Source organism: Thermobia domestica, chromosome 2 (assembly GCF_964235325.1).
Source record: "Thermobia domestica chromosome 2, izTheDome1.hap1.1, whole genome shotgun sequence".
NCBI classification, from domain to species: domain Eukaryota; kingdom Metazoa; phylum Arthropoda; class Insecta; order Zygentoma; family Lepismatidae; genus Thermobia; species Thermobia domestica.
Genome location: NC_137455.1, coordinates 15,259,992 through 15,279,926, shown reverse-complemented (window position 1 = coordinate 15,279,926; position 19,935 = coordinate 15,259,992). Strand labels below are relative to the sequence as shown.

The window sequence follows — 19,935 nt, the reverse complement described above, 5'->3', positions numbered from 1 at the left end:
TAGTGCTAATTGATTTTTAAAAAATGTCTAAAATGCGCTACTATTTACCCTCGGACATTAGGTCCCTCGACACTTCTGCGCATGACAGAAGTGGAAGAGTCCATTACGAAAAATGGGTATGTGTATGTACGGACAACATGTGTTCGTTTTCTCCTCTGGGAGCGAGAGAAAGAAGGTTGGAAGTTGAAACATAGTTGCCAGTCTACGTAAATTGGTCCCAGGTTAGCAATACATTCTTGTTAGGTGATGATGTCATTCAGTGAACAGAGCGCGCGCATTTTAAATGCAGCCTAGCACTGTGTTTTAGGGGCTTCGACATTTGGTGGATCGCGCCAACAACCTGCGGGAGAACTTCAGTTATTGTCTTTCTATACAGTACACATACGTTTGTGCGTGTGGAGTTTATTGTATTTTTCTAGTTCTTTTTCTTATCTGTTTCGTAATTATGCTTGCGTGAGCGTATGTGTGTACGCGCGTCGTTTTGTTATTTTATTATGATGGAGCCAATACCGTCAACCAGTGAAAGCAAAGTATTGGTCTCCCGCCGCCAAATTTTGAATTCCTCTTTTTTTTTTTTTTGGTTCATCTTGCAACGTAGATCCCCAGTCATGCACCACGGACAATAATAATCGTGCTTTCAGTGCTGTAGGCCCACTTTGATTTCATTCTCATATTATTTTTTATAAAATCTTATCAGGTATAGATTTACTGCGCCGGGTTGGTAACACTGCAAACAATACCTTTACCGACGACATGAATAACCAACGCCTTCCTTCCTTTTCTTTTTCTTTTACAGTCCATGCCTTTCATTAAGATAGACTCTTCTTGGTACTCTGCCAACTAGAGGTCTCGGCCGAATGGGTAAACAGTATATCATTTTATCGATGGATACTTTTTCCAAATCCTAAAGAGATATGCAACCAGGAAAACCAGGGCTAATTGCAGGCTAGTATTTATTTTAGAATAAAAAAGTTGAAAATAAGAACATTAAAAGTTACTTTTAAAATAAATATATTGCAATATATGAAAGTAACAATGGAATATTGTATTGTCACCGGACTTATCTCGCTCTTCAAAACTTCTTAATTCTATGACGTCAGGTAATAAGTTCAGTTAACGTTTCATTCGTAACACATCGAACCATTGTGAACTAAAAAAAAAAAAAAAAAAAAAAGAATGTAAAAATAATTTGTTTAGATTAAAAATGATTTTTAATCCATTACTGGATGAAGGTTTCCCCCATTTTGCTACTACCAATATCACTCAGATCTTTGCTTGGGTTTACTGCCTTTCAATTGCAAGTTTTTATTTATTTATTTATTTATTTTACCACGTAGGCCGTAAATAAATTAGAATATCGACTCTCCTGTGTATTTTAATATTAGCGTGGTTCTTCATTTTATACCAGATTCTTCCTGCACTATTCTGTTATTACCTTTGAGAACGAGACAGGCGACAAGTGCTTTAGTTCTGTATGGTAGGTTAGTGACCATTGTAGATATTTGAGTGGCTGGAGACCAGCGTTGCCAACCTGATCAGAACATATTATCGTACGCAGCACTTAAAATTACCGTTTCTGTTGTAAAATTATCGTATCTTTTGTTTGTAGTCTCAATATCAAGCTGCATTATTGTTAAGAAGAAATTAACATTAACGTTTACATCTAAAACTATATTTATTAAATCTGCATAGGAAACAAGATTGAAGTTTAATTCTTCATCAGTCTATCTAAGAAATCTAGTTTTCCTTCAACACTATATATTTCCCTGGGAAAACTTATCTACATTAAATGGCTAGTAATTTGCCCTTCTTGATAGGTTTCTTATATTTTTTTCTATGTGTGGTCGTTGTCCCCGGTTTGATTACAGGGTTGCAGAGCAAATACTAGTAGTGGTTTGTATCAATTTTACAGTATGTTTTCACACAGCGTCGGTGTTCAAAAATGTATGTTAAGCTGTAATGATCCAATTAACCAATTACCTAGTAATAATGAACATATGTAAGTAGGTGAATTGCTTTTATGAGTTTATAGTATGATAAATGTAAAATGTAGCTAACAGTGTAATATAAAAATATTTAAATTACTACCCGATTAACTTAAATTTGCCTTTTCGAGACGTTGATCGTCTTTGTAATGTTTTGAGTAATTTTGTCACATACTCGTATGTTGCAAATTTCATGTTCTTTTTCACCAATCAATGAAATTTATTTCGGATTTCAAACGCCCCCAGAACTATCTTTGTTTCTTACCAGGAGTTGTTAAATTATCGTATACTATCCTATTATCGTACAGCAGCTATCGTACATCGTACAAGGGTCAAAATTATCTTCTGATTCGATAATTATCGCATGTTGGCAACGCTGCTGGAGACACGGGGTTGACGGCTTATATGATGTTGGTCCCTCTTATTTATTTTTTTCTTCGGTTCTGTTTCTATTTTAGCCAAAAAAAAAAAAAAGGAATTTCACTCTCCTATTCCATTCACAGCCGTAACCATCCCCTCTCCTGTGTTGTCCAACTTTTACTTTGACCATATCCACGGGAAGACGAAGGAAAAGGAGGGGTGCCATTTGCTGTGACTACAATTCAGCAACAACTCCATCTGTTGCCAAAATAAAGATACACTTTGCACTGCAAGGAGACTTCCGACATTACGCCAAATAAATTCGTGTTCACTACTGTCAAGGCTTATCATTTGCCTACTTTGGATCAATCATAAAGCCAGAGCATATCTCAAAATTCGGTTAATGGCATGTCTGGGAATTTCACCCTACAGGAAATGCTCTGTACACCAATTGAACGCTAATGAAATATGCATTTTTGGATTGCGTATGCGTGACTTCCTTTATGCTGATAAGGACCACCATTCACAATCCCTCGAATTCGAAATAGGGTCTCTTGAAATTAGGCTTTTTCTCGATTTTGGACAGCCCTAGCTCTGAAACTATGCACTTTTCTCCACAGGTCCATATGAACTTTTTACTTATTTTGATGTAAGGAATCACCTCTTACAGTCTGTCGGTATAGTTCATTAACATCATATATATATATATATATATATATATATATATATATATATATATATATATATATATATATATATATATATATATATATATATATATATATATATAGAGAGAGAGAGAGAGAGAGAGAGAGAGAGAGAAATGGGTAAATCTCCTCTATCGAGATTTCAACTGTAAGCAGTGAGGCTGTCTGGAAATTCTTGAAGACCATATTGCATATTGGATCAAAATAAAATTATCATGACGAAAGTGATTGGGGAAGTTATTTTTTAAATGTATTATTGAAGTAAGAAAACTACGATGATTGGAGAGGAGGGCACTTGCTCTCTTTGGCCCGTTAGGCTATGTATCCTACATCTAAGTCAACCACAAGGAATGGACGTGATTGGGAAGCCACAGACAAATATACCCTATATCGAATAATTTTTATGTAGATTATACTGAAAATGGTTTTATTATTATATTATGTATGTATGTACAGAAGGCTGATTGGGTTACATGCAAACGATTTTCAAAGTGTCCTTACAGTACGAAAAATCCTTACCGCCAGCACCTGTTGTGTTTTATCGGACCAATATTTGAAGTATTATTCGACATTGCAATTTCCAGTGCAACAAACTGCGTTGGAGTTGGAGGATCGACATAGGAATTCCACCTCATGCCTCCCTTCAGAATTTCCGTAGACCAGTGAGTAGTGTGCTGTTGGAGAAGTAGTTTTAAAAGTCGATGCGCAGAAATCCACAACGCTGGCGTTAAAGCTTCTTGGGGAGAAGGGAATCACACGAATTCCTGTTTCCTTCTGCATGTCATGATAAAACCAGAGGGGATGCCAGTTGGCGGGAAATTTCCCGTAAAACGGGAAATTCTTAGCACTGCCGGGAATGCGGGAATTTTTCTTTAAAATAGGCTGAAAACGGGAAATTCTGACATTCTCAACTTTTCTGGTATGTTTTATCATTCATCCCTTTTTCTTTTTTGCTCTTCCCTCTCTCTCACATGAAAAATTCCTTCACTGACTTATCTCAATGTTGACCAACTAAGCAGGCATATAGCCAGCACAAGCAAGTAGTAAAGACAAAATGAAACAAAAAGGGTCTGGTACTACGGATTAATGTTGGGAACTGACCGAGAGTAAATACCTGATCTTTCCGCTTTGCTACCCTTTCCCTCGCACATGTGAGATTGGTTCATTGTTTCCAAAACAAATTGGGTAGTTGTCAGGTGGTGTTCTTATTTTGGCACACACACTGGTGTCACTGCTATGTTTCGATAATGAAAGGAAATATGAAACCCATCCGATATATATGATAGGAAAAAGCAGGAATCGGGAATCGATACCAAAGCTAGGTATAAGACCTGTAATGTCAAGCTCTTTTGTAGTAAAAGTGAGCTTCAGTATCACACAGAAAACTTGAAGCATCTAGTTAATGTAATGCAATAGCAAAATACCTTGTCTATTGCTACAGCTTTTTTTTTCTTTTCTTAGCAAGGAACAAGTAATGTGCAGCAAAACAAAAATCTTGTTAAGACCAGAAAATTGTATTGTGTTTCTTTGCCGAACACGACATTCCCTTCCAACCATAAAGAAAAACATGGTGTTCATTAAAAAAAAGTTCACAGTGTTCTTTTTTTTTTAATATTGTGCCAGCATCTTTGTGATATCATGCATAACTGTAAATAGTGGCTTCTACGTTACGAGAATGAGTTCAACTGCACGTTATAGGCCCTCTAAAGTTATATTTTTCAAAATTATTTATCACTAGGTGTTATAAATTGTATCTATTTTAGTTGGCGGGAAATTTTGCGTCTAATCGGGAAATTTCATGGCTTCGGACGGGAAATTCGCTGTTACAAAACTGGCATCACTGGGATGATCCGACAATGTGTGTGGATCCGCACCTGCTTCTTGTTGGTTCTGTAAAATCGAGAGATATTTCCAGAAGATTGCGGTCATAATGGACTGCTACAAGTAGGCAACATTCGCCTTTATGTTTGGCCCACTTTATATACTCCAACTTGCCCTCAGAACCGTATCCGGTAATAATCATAATTCCTTGTGACGAACTTTCTCTGCACTTACGATAAAACCCAGTGTTCCTTGCCAAAAGTGTTATGTAATTGATCGAGTGTTGCCATAGACATCATCCAATGTGATAACCATTTCTTATCTACCAAGTTTATTTCGTGCGGTTTGCATCAGTGCATCTTACGTTCAGCAATGTGACAAGGGAAAAGGTTGTGAACTCAGCTTTTATGTATGCATTGCAGGCCAAAACAGGGACAGATGACATGGGTGACACTGGACTTTCCCATATTTAATTTCTGGGCCATGCCACGTACTTTAGTAAAACAAAACAAAAAAAAAAAAAAAAAAAAATCACACATTCATTTTCCTTTTTATAATTGATATACACATATATAGTATACCTAGGTAATGCTACTTTATGAAAAAATGAAATGAAATATCTGAGTTTTACGTCCTACGCTTATGCCGATTAGGCTAAATGAGACGGTGATGATGAGTAATGAATGAAATAGTGGAATGAAGAAAGTGGGAGGAAACGGGAGAACCCCTAGAAAACCCACGAACACGGTGTTTGTCCACCCCAAAGTTCACTTGGCGGGGGCTGGGATCGAACCCGGGACCCCAAGCACCAGAGGTGAACGCTCTACCACTGAGCCACCGCGCCCCCGTAATGCTACTTTATGTTTTTATTAAGTATTCTGAAATTTTAATTCCATATTTCTATATATAGTGTTTTATGCTTTAGTTGCTCTTCTCTTTAGAGTCAAAAAAGTAACCAAAGATTCTTCTTTAGTTTTGAGTTGCATCCGAATTTTATTTGTAATTCTCTGGGACCAGAGATGGATGTAGAAGTTAAAAACTTGGGCGGGAGGGGGGCAGTCAGAACCCATACTATGGTAGGTATATCATGAGCTTACTATAAACTTTAAAAATATATATAAGTAAGCAATTGTCACTCAAAAATTGGAGTAGGCCAAGGCCCCCCGACCCGTGGCTAGGTCAGCCTCTGTCGTGTTGTGGCTTGGTCAGTTGGAAGATTGAGCGTATAAATACGGACCGCGTTTGTGCGGGAGGAATCATTCTTTTCTTAAACATTGCCTTCTAAACATCTTCCAAAGAATCTTACTCCTCTGCACCTGCTATAATGAAGGGACATAGGGATGAAGTTTTCACCTCTCATCCGGACTTATACAATGAGTAGCCGGCTCTCAGAGAAAATCTAATATTTTTTTTCTTAATCTTCTAAATTAAGTCATTTTTAGTTAGGTTTAAAAATTAAGGATTTCTCTTTTGTGGATTTCTACTATAAGGGAGTCCGCTCTTACTTAAATTAGTATTATTTTTTGTGCTAATCTTTTTTGGACAGTTCTCTTAAGTGATAGGAACTGTTTCTTTTTAATCTGATAATGATAACTCTTTTCTGGGATAAGTGAGCCCGGGCGGGAGTTTGATGCTATTTTAGCTATTTTTTCTTATAGGTGATGGCGGTCGCTATGCGACGAACCAGATAGTTTTTTTTTTTTTTTTTTTTTTTTTTTTTTAAGAACCACCTTCAGAGTGAGAAGGCGCTGTTCGTTTTCTTTAATACTCGGTTGGCTAACAGATGTCGACTGCGGAGATGTATTTTTTTGATTTTCTCTTGAATGAAGAAACATTTAATATGCATTATTTTACCCACCTATGTGAGTGATGCATAGCTGCGAATACTTTTTTCTTTTCATTTAAACGAACATTTGATAGGAATAGCCAAGTTAAAGCTTTAAAAAATGTCCTAGGTCATGTAAGTCATCTAGGTTCGATTTAAAAGTCTAGTCGGGTAAACTGGCGACGAAAATAGAACATTAGTTTTATTCGATCGGGGACCGAATGAGTCCTCTTCAGGAATAGGTATTAACCGCCCGGCTAAATGAGCTGATAGTCTGACTAAAGTAAATTAAATAGTATACTTTAATATCATCAGGTCTAAAGATTTGTTTATAAATTGTACCTATGTGAATTATTTAAGAGGACGCATTAAAGAACAAAATATATTGCAAGGATCCGTATACTTACGCGTACTATAAGCCACATGTTTTCACTATAAACACGTGTTTTTACGACTTATAAACAAACAGTGGCAGACGACTGAAGGAAACTGCACTTTCAAGAATAAACGAAGAGGACACTGAAAACCACGAAGAAACTCTAACCAAGAAAGCAGCCATTTGGAATTACAAGTAAAATATTAATTCATTATGTGTTTATAATGCATAAAGCAATAGAAATGTTCAAATCATTTGTAAAACCTTGCAATGTTCCATGTTAACTAGCAACAAAATATAAGCTATTCCGTAAATATATTGATATCACGAGTTATATTATGGTTCTTACAGTCGTGTAAAAATGTTCTTGACGTTTTGTGTCTATATCTGTGGACAGTTTGCGAATTACAAGGAGATGAGAGGGTAACTCCCTTTGGTAATACTGGATGTATGCTATAACCAGAGGCGTCATTTCAGACTCGCTTCATTGGGGGAAGAGCACCACCGACATAAGGCTTACGTTTTGTAAACTCTTCGGGCGCGCAATTGCCTCCTCTTGTTCCAATAAATGACACTCCTGGCTACAATTGTCATATTTCCCATGCTACTGTCGTCTGACGCCCCTGGTTATAGCACACATCCAGAATTATCAAAGGGGATTTCCCCTCATCCCCCTTGTAATTCGCACACTGATATATACTTTGTAGGCCCGAGTCCAGCCCGCTGACTCGGCCTGAGGCCGGGCAGTCCTCTAGCAGTTGGTATTAGACGCATGCAGTTATTGTTCAATTCAGCGTTTCCCCCCCCCCCCTTTTGGAATGTTTAAGTAATCACATAGTGAGAATTGTCAAGAAAGTATCGGAAGTTGGAATGAACAAACCAGTGATAATAATGTTATTAGTTTTTTGTCCTAGGCTTTAGTGAACCATGAGAAATGCATTTATTGTATACACAGGTGTTACGTGTGGAGGAAGCAGTATAGGTGCGGTGTAATTGAATGTCGAGTATTTGGCTACAATAAAGCCTTCGGCTAAGGATATAATACTGCCTTATTTTTTTACCTCTAAAAGAAACTACCTGCAAGGTAAAATGTGGCTTGTTACTGCTTACGTAAGTTCTGAGAATACGTTTATATCTTTTTAAAGTTCAAGTGAACACTACAAGTCTAGAGAATTACGTGTGTGTGGACAGAACAGCGACTGTTAACTTCAAATTAATATAGAGTTGGTGCTTCGCGAGAGTATACTTATTGTGCTTACCAGCATTGCATAAATGAATTGCAGCCAATAGACAAAGTGTTTTCTAGAGCCCTCAAAATTTACTGAACCGAAGCAGTTGACACCCACAAGCGTCCGTATCCTGACAGAGCAACAGGAAATTGGTTTAGTAAGGTTTAGATGAAGGGTACAACACGAAATAACAACACTACAGGGAACGTTCAGTTTCTGCTTTCATGGAAAATGGGATATATTCATTCAACCCTGCAGTCATTCCGGACGTAGTGCGCGTTTCATGTATCATTTCTTCAGGATTTTGTCCACAAGAAGATGCAGAACTTATATTGTGGACACACGAGTAAGCAGAAACTACAAAAATAAATATCGAACCGTCAATATCACAATACCATTTCTAAAATTTTAAAGCAAGTGCGTGTTTGCAGTTTCCATACTTTGATTAACTTATTTTATCTCCGCAAATTAAACGAACTCTACCTGACAGCAAGAGATCCAAAATCGTACAAGCAGTGCTAGTGAGAAGGGCCCTATGTATAGATTGTCACACTATCAAGAAAACAACTCGAAAATAACAAGAACAGATTAAGGGGAAGACGAAGAGTAACTGTGACAGTCATTTAAATAATTCCAACTAATATGTTTCGTGTAAGGAATACTACAATGACAATGTCGGAACAAACATGGATTGGTTGCAATGCATAACGTGTACAAGCTGGTCTCATGAATCATGTGATGGAATATTTCCAAGACGTTGTTGCTCTTGTTCAGAGCAATTTACCTATTTTGTATGTAATTACTTTATTGTTATTGTAGTTCTTAACACTAGTAGGTATCAGTGGCGGATCTAAGGAGGGGCTATAGCCCACCTTGACGCTCAGATATACACTGGATAAAATGGGCTTCAATCCTGCTTTACACTGGATAAAACGGCAAAATATGGTTCACCCCCTCCCTTGATCATATCCTGGATCCGCCCCTGGTAGGTATCATGTATATAATAAAATACTGTGTCCTTGGTGTATGCAATAACTCCATTTCGCTTTGGGTAGCATTATTATGATTTAAACTTTCTCGAAATGTTCTCTTTTCTATTATGTTCATGGATCCTAAACTGCTATAGCTATGTATGTACAATTCTCTTGTCTCAGTATTAAACGCTTAATATTGCAGAAAATGAAAACGGTGGCATTATTATATCGACTTACTCTATAATAAGAGTCCGCAACTCAGAATCTTTTAAGATTAAAAACATGGGATTTGTCACACGGACTTCTTATGTCAAATAGTTAAACATCTATTTCATCTTTTTCTTCTTCTTCTTCTTTTTAAGTATATGTCCTAGAAGGGAAAAAGTGGGAAGAAAGAGGAATAACGGTTGCAATTAGTTTAATAAGATATATATATATATATATATATATATATATATATATATATTAGGGATGGCCAATTCCGGATTTCGGAAAAATTCCGGAATTTGAAAAAATCCCGGAATTCAGAAAAATTCCGGATTTCGGAAAAATTCCGGAATTCAGAAAAATCCGGAATTCGGAAAAATTCCGGATTTCGGAAAAATTCCGGAATTAAAAAAATTCCGGATTTCGGAAAAAATCTCGAATTCAGAAAAATTCCGGAATTCGGAAAAATTATTTTTTCTTTTTGTAATCCTAAGAATTTTGTTCAAATGCAAACGAACAAATTTCCTTTTTGTAATCCTAAGAATGTATGATGCAAGTTAAGCTGAAACTTACATCCTAAATTATACACTACTCAATCTTCCCATGGTTAATGAGATGTAGTCCAAAAGTACGATGTACTCCTAATATTTAATTTTTGTTTTACTGTGATATTGTCCAGAGGTAAGACACATATCAAACTGAGATAAACAACTTGACATAATGAAGATGTTATCATGCGTAGTTTTCCAGAAAATCGTGAGAAACGAATTTTTATGAAGTTAAAATATGCGTCGCTTGTTGCCAGTGTGATGCAATTGATAACTTTTATGCTGGAATAGTCTTATTATTATTATTATTATTATTATTATTATTATTATTATTATTATTATTATTATTATTATTATTATTATTATTATTATTAATCGTTTATGTACTGTAAAAGAAAAATATGAACCGTTAAGTAGTAGATTTTATCTGTTGTTTTTTGATATCTTCTAACAGTAATAACAAACTGCTTATAAATACGCAATGATTATCAAGGACAATGGCATATTAATGTAAGGACTATTCTGCAGACTAGCAATAAACAATAAACAATAACAGATAAACAATAGTTGCAAAAAAAAAAGTAATTAACTTGGGCATGTCAGAATGTTCGCGAGAATATAGGGACGCATTGAGACTCTAGCAAAGAGCGTTGTGTTATTATTACTCAAAGGGTCGTACGATGGAGGCATTAACGCTAATGTTAATGGCACTAATGAGCACTTACTTGCTCTAACGGTTAACTTCATTTTTGAGATGATTCTTAGAAGTGGGCGTGTTGGCATGCAGTTAGAAGACTTATATCCATTATTTAAAAAGCACACGTTATCTGTGGAGTACTAACGATTTGCGTCACTATCGAACACTAACATAGCACTAGCGACGTTTAAAGTCGAAATTGGAGTCTGACATAAGTGGCTTGTCAACTTCACGGACATTATATTTTCCTTAAATGCGAGAATTTTGCGCCCGGGAAATTTGCGCCCTACCACAAAAATAGGAAAAAATGCGCTCGCGATATATTTGCACTGGGATGTTTGCGCCCTACCGCAAAAAGAGGAGAAAATGCGCCGGCTATATATTTGCACTAGGATGTTAGCGCCCTACAATTCAACTTATTTTTGTATTGTGTAAAGTAACTTCCACTCACACTTGAACTAGGCTTGCCTCTCATCGTCTCAGTGAGTTACTCCATCCGTTATAATATTCCGAATAAATGAAAAAAATACAATTTTAGTTCACTAAAGGGCAATCCATACAAATACAATTTTTCATTATACTACAAAATTTACAATAAAAGTATAAATAACTGATGTATAATTATTTATTAATATAATCAAAGAGTATAATTTAATCTACAAAAGGCTGTTTGGCTCTACCCAGATATCTCTGTTCACAATCCTTGCGAGTTGTTAGGCTTTTTAGGACACAAAATATAGAAAAGAAAATGTAAAGTGAATGTAAAATCAGTTCAGTAATATTATCAAGAAAACTATGTACAGTGTGTTTGCTTGCTGGAATTACACTTCAAACACACAATTGCGTTCAGTCGTACTTTCAGAAAAAATGTTCCGGGGGGCACACTTAGTATTCCGGAGGGGGTCACTGCTGGTACTATTCTATTTATTATTATATTATAGACGTATTATTTTGGTCTCCTCCGAGGGGGCACTCTGAGAGCTCTGGGGAGGCCAGTGTTCCCCCAAAATCATCTCTGGAAGAAGCAGTGATTGCGTTGATCCGTTGTGTTCTTTTGGCTTATATTGAAGTTTATTCTCCCCTTATATAGCCACAATGAAAATAAATCACAAATGGCATGGTTGTGGGGGGAGGATTGTTTATGCTGTAATGTCAGCCCCTCCGAGCAAATGCGTAAGCTCCAATAGGTTCTTTTGTTTCGCAGGGCTCAAAATTCCCGGTGGAGGTACATCGCAGGCGCAATTTTCCCTGTTCTTGAGGTAGGACGCAAATTTCCCAGACGCAAAATTCTCGACACCGTTCGAATGACCTCGGAAGACTATATCTTTTTCAATACTTTTTAATATTTTTTTACTCGAGATTTCTTCATAGCTTCTTATTAAAATACTTACTAATATATCCTCATTTTATTGTCCTAACCAATCAATATGGGTATGTTGTCAGTAAAATATTTAGATTGATCGAGCCTCTGGTGTGTAACCACAGTATTTCATATCATCCCTCCATTAGAAATCTTGGCTAAACGAACCAATATATGTTGCCAATAAAATAGTTTAGAATGATTGAACTCCTGGTAAATAACCACAGTATTTCGTGACAGACCCCCCCTTCCTATTACCATATTCTAGCTACGTGACTGACTCAGCTAATTCTCTACATTCTTTACCAAGCACACATTTTCTAAAGCGGAAAATGCTCTCTAAATACCTAAGCTCATTATTTTCAGCAGATGCACAAATTGGGTAACATTCTATCTACATGAATGTTATATATGTCGATTACTGGAAACCGCTTCTCGCTATCTATTACCATATTTACTATATAATGATTAACGTTAAAACCGGAAATGGTTGATTTGTACCGCTTCCGGTTTGAATATTACATTCATCAGGGAACTTGATTCTTAACTATTGACTCTGTACATCGTGGCCAAAATTGATGGTAATCCATCAGATAGTTTGTTTCACTGACGGACAGAATGAATATATGGCTATAGAGTTTTGATAAACTAAATTCGTTAATGAGTGATGATGGAACAAATATAAAAAAGGGAACCAAGAGTAGGCCTACCACCGGAAAAATTTTCGAACACAAAATTAGCCATCGAAAACCCACATGTCCTGGGTTAGAATACCATAGATGAAAACTCTACCACTGAGTCATCAATCACCCGCTTATTAGTTTTATTAATTATTATATTAATATAAATTAATGAATGCCTGCTTATGTTAATTATTGAACAATTACATTGTATACTTCGTAAAGTCGAAAATTATAAATTTGTATTTACTGTACATACAGTGAGCGCAGAAAGTGTTCGTACACCTATGCTATTGAAACGAGAATGCCTGCGAAAAAGAAACAGAAAATTTAAGAAGTGTAATAACACACACAATATGAATAATGAAAACTAAGCTTTATGAATATATCAATAAAGAACCACAAAGACAAGTTTAATGGTCAGAAAGTAAATAAATTCCGTAGAAAGTGTATAGAGTAGGCGCAAAAAGAGATCGTACACCTGACGTACGAATACGAAACAAAGATACCACAACTGGGGTTCACTAGTATTCACCTGAGTATACACCTCTGTATAGCATGACGAATAACAGAATGAGTTTAGTTGTGAATAGGAGTGAAAAAACTGCACGGTGGGCTGTCAAAATGGGAAGCAACCGAACAGAAACAAATGAGGAGACAAGAAAAGTAATTATTAAATTGCATAAGAAAGGTAAATCTTTGAGAAAGATAGCAAACCTTGCAGACAGGCCTCGTTCAACAGTACAAACAATAATTGCGATGTATAATGTTTCTATCACTCTGCGGAAAAAAAAAAAAAAAAACTGGAAGACCAAGAGTGTTGAGTGAACAAGATAAACGTTACATTATTAGGGAAAGAAAAAAGGTTCCGAAAAGTAGTGCTGTGCAATTGGCAACGGATCTGGAAACACGCGGTGTTAAAGTATCAGCCAGTACAGTGCGGAATATTTGCAGGGTATCATGGTCGGATAGCCAGGAAAATGTTCTGGGTGAACAAGACAAATCCTATAAAGAGACTAAAGTTTGAAAAAGAGTATAAAGATAAGGGATCAGGCTTCTTTCTGGAATAGGGTGGTATTTTCGGACGAAAGTAAATTTAATTTTATCGAGTCCAATGGGACGCGTATGGTATGGCGCAAGGTGAATACAGAGATGAATCCTCAAAATCTCGTCCCTAAAGTAAGACACGGAGGAGGGTCCGTGCTCGTCTGGAGTTGTATGAGTGCCTCAAGAGTGGGTCGTCTCCACTTTATCGATGGAGTGATGATCCACAAAGTGTATATTAACATATTAAAGGAAAATCTCCATACTAGTGCGCAGAAATCAATTTATTGTTCAGCAAGGCAACAACTCCAAACATACAGTGGAAAATACTCGATTGTGGCTACTCTATAATACCTTGAAACAGCTTCGCACACCTCTCCAATCCCCAGACATGAACCCCATATAACATCTATGGTCTGTTCTGGAGACAAGAATCAGAAGGCACAGCTTCTCTTCCAAAGAAGGCCTAAGAAAAGCTATTCAAGAAGAATGGGACATAATCAGTCCCGAAGCTACAGAACTACGAACTACTACAGGTGAAATCAATGCCACGAAGACTACAGACAATCATTAACGCACAGGGTAATCCCACAAAATATTAAATAACGTAATATACTTTATAAGCATTAATTCAATCATAAGTGTACGGTGACTTTTTGCGTTTACAAAAAATGAATTCTCTCTTTTCTTCTGAACAAAACAGTGATTGTGTTTGTTTGGCGTTTCTCTTGTATATAGAAATAAAATGTATGAATGTGTAGTCTTAATTCTGGTTATATATATATTTTCCACCTCCCGTTCTCATGCTAGCTGTTTTCAATATAAAGTATGCACGGTGTACGAACACTTTCTGCGCTCACTGTAGGTATGTTGACAATAAGCGAATGTTATTAGAATATTTGTTGAGATTTCTTTTCCTTCACTGCCTTTCGCCTGGTTAAAAAGTAGTTTGCAGTGCTTTGGAGCAGCTGCGGGTGGGAACGCGATAATGTTTGAGACATACCGGCGACTTTTTTGTGTGTGAAAATAAGACCTTCCTCATAAAGCAGTAAATAACTGCAGTAGCAATTGTCTACGTAAGTGATAAAGACATATCCAACTACAAGAAACTAATACAGTATATATATTCATTATTGTGTTTCTCTTTTAACAGCTACTAGCTAGGGATGGCCAATTCCAGAATTTTTACTTTCCGGAATCCGGAAAGTAAAATCGGAAAAATTCCGGATTTTTTCCGAATGTCGGAATTTATCTGAATTCCGGAATTTTTCCGAATTCCGAAATTTTTCCGAATTCCGGATTTTTTGAATTTCGGAATGTTTGAATTTCGGAATGTTTCCGAATGTCGGAATTTATCTGAATTCCGGATTTTTCCGAAATCCGGATTTTTTCCGAAATCCGGAATTTTTCCGAATTCCGGAATTTTTCCGAATTCCGGAATTTTTCCGAATTCCGAAATTTTTCCGAATTCCGGAATTTTTCCGAATTCCGGATTTTTTTGAATTCAGGAATTTTTCCGAAATCCGGAATTTTTCCGAAATCCGGAATTTTTTCGAATTCCGGAATTTTTCCAAATTCCGGAATTTTTCCGAATTCCGGAATTTTTCCGAATTCCGGAAAGTAAATTTCTGCCCTTCGAGATGGGATTTTATAAGGTTCCAGATTGGCATCACTGGTTACGAATTACAATCCGGGGTACGTCCATTATCCTGCCGTGTCTTAAGTTATTATTATTATTATTATTTATTTATTTATTTAAGAAATATCTGAAGGTCTACAGTGCAATTGATACTACTTGTCCCTTGTGACAGCTCGCTGCGCGCACGTGGTGCTCAATGCTGCGTTGCCAGCTTTTACGTCGGGTATTAAAACTACACGAGTAGTATACACGGAACACGAAATTATTCACTGGTAATAAATCTCAGTTTTATAAAATTAAATGACACAAAAGAGAACTAAAAAGAATGCTCTCAATAGCCAGCAGGTCCACTACTCAAATCAAATTCGACTAAAACAATGTGCACTTGCATAGTCCTGTCTTGGGCAGTACAGATTACAGTCCTTTGTGTCAATGGGGCTGAAATTAGCGTTAATGTCATGGAGAATAATCGTGTTGTGAAAACTGATAAAGTTGAAAATGAGTGCGAAGAAATAAAAACATTGCTGCAGAGTTTGCAGTTCCTACTAGCACAATCGCAACGCTTTTGGAATCACAACGAATCACTAAGGCAGCGGGAAAATCGCATTTAACACCTAAGAGAAAGCAATTTTAAAACTTCGATTTATCGACAGCTGGAAGAAGCAATGTTTTTTGTTTACGTGGGTGAAATGTATGAGGGACAAAAACATTAAATTTATGTTTAATGTTTATTTCGGGATTAGGTAAAAAAAAAAAAAAAAGTTTCCTAAGGAGTTGAGAATCGAATTGTTCCTAGCACATACCGACTGGTGAAGTTTAAATATCTCACTAGAGGCGGCTCGTGAGGAAAGTCGCACTGAAAAAAAGAAAAAGAAAATTTTATCGCTTGAAACTATGAGAGTGGTTATCTACTGTATTAGTTGTTGTATACAGCATATAGTACATTAAGAAAGTTTTCTTATTTTGATTTCAAGCGAGAGAACTTTAAACTCACGAGCCATCTCTGATCGCGATGGAATTGGGTAGAAAGTGATGGCAGGTGATAATGTAACTAAATCTGAGACTGACTGTGAGAGTTATCGTTCTGTTGTGCCTACCTTTCGGATGGAATCCAATTCTACTTGCCCTCGAATAGCATTAGATAAGAACTTCTATATATCGAATTTCCTTAACTGGCTACATTTTAAATTTCCAAAAGATTTCAAGATATTGTATTCACTTCAGTTTGAGTACGTGTTTAAGAATGTATTCGTATGTAAAGTGAGAGTATTGAAGGGATACGAAAAGTAAGAAAAGTTTCACTACGTTGAAAGAATACTAGCTAGTTCGCAGATTGACATTTTCTTTCTATATTTCTGTACTATTGATCGCATCTGGGACTTGTGGGAGATGTCTTCGGCTTATACAACATATATATATATATATATATATATATATATATATATATATATATATATAACCTTTATATAACGTAGTGCTTTACGAATAGTAATTACTGTATTAATTATTAAAGTCTGATGACTATTTAATGTCACGAAATTGACATATTAATATATAATGACTCAAATTGAAGCCCCCAAGGAAAGGGGTAACACAGCAGTGCACCAAACAGAAGATAGTGGAAGTTTCTTACCGGAACTTGTTACTATTTTTTTTTTTTTTACTGGATATACAGAGAATTCAGTAGTGAAAAAACTTAGGTATGTTTTCATTTTCTTCCAAGCCGCCAATTAGTGTTATTAAATATTATAAAATTATTTCATTACCTGAATTACTTATTAAAGTTTAATAATTCGAACGAAAATGGATTCAAGTAGTAGATACGAAGAATACTCTGATTTTTTTTTTTGGGGGGGGAGGGGCTTTGTGTGAAATATTTAACATGGCAATGAAAGTCTAAAAATGCTTCGAATATAAAGTCTAAGAATGCTTCATCCTAGAACACCAGATGAAATTGTGTAAAAATTTGTCATTCAAAATTCCACGAGCCAAAATTTCGCATGGCCAAATCCTAGCAGGTTAAATTCTCGCTTGGCCAAACAAAATTTGACTGCTGAATCTTGTGGGATGAAATCCAGCAGGATAATCATTTATTCAATGGAGAGTGCCCAATATATTACTATGTATATTCAACATCAGTCTCATGATCCATTGTAGGCCTATAATGTGAAATATAAATTAAATTGTTAAAGGAGTTTTCAAGAAAATCGTAATTTTCGATTTTAACCTTCCACTAAATTATCCTTATTTTCTATCAAGGGACAAATTGAACAATTCCCCTGGGATAAAAATGATCTCTATGCATAGAACCGTGTAGGTCGGACATATGGAACATATGAACAACAGAGATCCAATAACACTTTTATATCAGGAAGAAGTGAAGAAACGTTGAAATCACGAGTATTTTCATTCACTCCTATTACGGTTCGAAAATAAAAGTTACATTACACGTTCCTCGTTACATACTCGCTAAGAGGGTTATATGTTACGGAGGGGGTTAGATGTGTATGCATGAACCATTTCGTAACGAACCCTCAAAGGCTAAAAAACGGTACGTGCAAGAAATATATGTTTTGTTTTTCTGAAATCTGGAAGCACATAGAGAATCGTCAAGGATTTTTTTCTTATTTGAAAAATATTTGAAGGTCAATTTTGGTCTACAAATGCAATACAGGGTGGGCCAAAAGTAGGTATACACCCCTTCATTGATCAAGTATAACATTCTAGCTTATAGATTTATTTGCTTCGGCTGTTCCGAGCTTAAGATATAAGTAAAAAGATATTAAGAACATATAATAAACAAATTAAGTCTACCTGATGGATAACAAAAAAAAAAAAAAAAAGATATAAAAAGCAATGAGTTGAACAGTACGGACTGTATGCCTACTTTTAGGCCACCCTGTATATCTTTGACTGGTATAAATTGAATTATACGAGCTGTTTTTGACTTGAGTGAAAATTCCATTTCGAAAGTAGAGTAGTCTATCTATCACAGGTGTAGCCAGAATACTTAAAATACTACATTAAATAGACATACCACATAGAACGTTGTAGTTTCTGGCAACAATAATTTCATGGAATGGATTTTACAATAGCTTTGTGTTGTGCTAGGCGGGACAGTTGACTACTTTTAAATATTTAAAGAACGTTAAAGCATCATTAGTTAGACTTCGTTGCTAAGATTTTGTGGCGCTTTATTAACAACCAATAACTTTACTCATTGATTCATTATTGTTTGTACTAAGAAACAATAACTAATGTGTTATAAAAAAAATCCGGTTATCAACATACAAACTGAGCTATTATAAACATAACATTCAACTGCAGATTTGACGATTAAAAGTTAAAAATAAGTTTAATAAATTATTTGAATTGAACATAAAACAGCAATTATTTACGCACATATCTTTATTACCTACAGGAGGGGTAAAAATCAGGGGGAACGCGGGGGACGTCGTTCTCCCACTTCTAGAAAATATCTGTGGCGTCCTCCCACTTTCTAGAAGAATTACAATGATCAAAGATAGTCACTGGGGACGGTATGACGTAATCCAGCCCCCTACTTTTTCAGATTCACTTGTACCCCTGACCTACAGTAAATAAATTATAGTACTATACCGTAGTATTTAATATAAGTATATTAAGTAATAATATATGGGTATGGGAGTAAATTAATATATTTTCCCATTTATTTCAAAGAACTTAAAACTCTTCAAAAATTCATGGGGCAACTGTCCCCTTGAACCCGCTGTGGGCGGTCATGGTTTAAACACATCGTTTCCTCAATTTTATTTTAATCAAATTCCATTATTTAAAAAATCGTTGCATGTTCTAGCACTGAAACAAAGAAGATACAATAAACATAAAATAAACATTGATAGGCAGGGTCGTCGCGTGAATTGTAAACGCCAGGGGCGAGAATTCCCCTTCCCTCCTCCCCAGTGTGTTATGATAAACAAAAAGGGCCTTATGCAGAGTCGTTCTGAGCGTGATTAGTAACATACTAAAGAGTTTCAGTAACATGTTTCCTGCAATAGTCAGGCCTTTAGTATGACGCTAATCACACGTGAAAACGACTCTGCATAAAGTCGGACAGAGTTTATTTTGTACTCCTAGATTTAAATATGGTATGTAAAATCATAATGTAAGATAAAAGAAGTTATGTCATTTTTTTAAAGTAAATGGCTTTTGTAGTTAAAACAATAGTTAATGAAAACATGGTTTTGGATTATTTAAGTCAAGTGGTATACTTGTTTGTTCTGAACTTGATACACATCAACATAATAATAGCATAGATTATACAAATGACGATACAATTAAATATTAAATGACGACGACGAAATATTAAATTCCAAGATTAAAGAAAAAAAAAAACTTCCCTCAGTGGGCTGGAGAGAGTTCCAATTGAATAATCCTAGATGTTTTACATTAGGCCTATCGGTAATTTTCAAGTTCAATAGTTTATCGGGAGCACCTCAAGAAT

General features: G+C 35.9%; 1 protein-coding gene across 5 annotated transcripts in view; it reads left to right on the top strand.

Moving 5' to 3' along the window:
• Positions 1-19,935, top strand: part of LOC145670574 (uncharacterized) — a 216,704-nt gene that overhangs the window by 52,015 nt on the left and 144,754 nt on the right. The gene's annotated exons all lie outside the window — the stretch shown is intronic.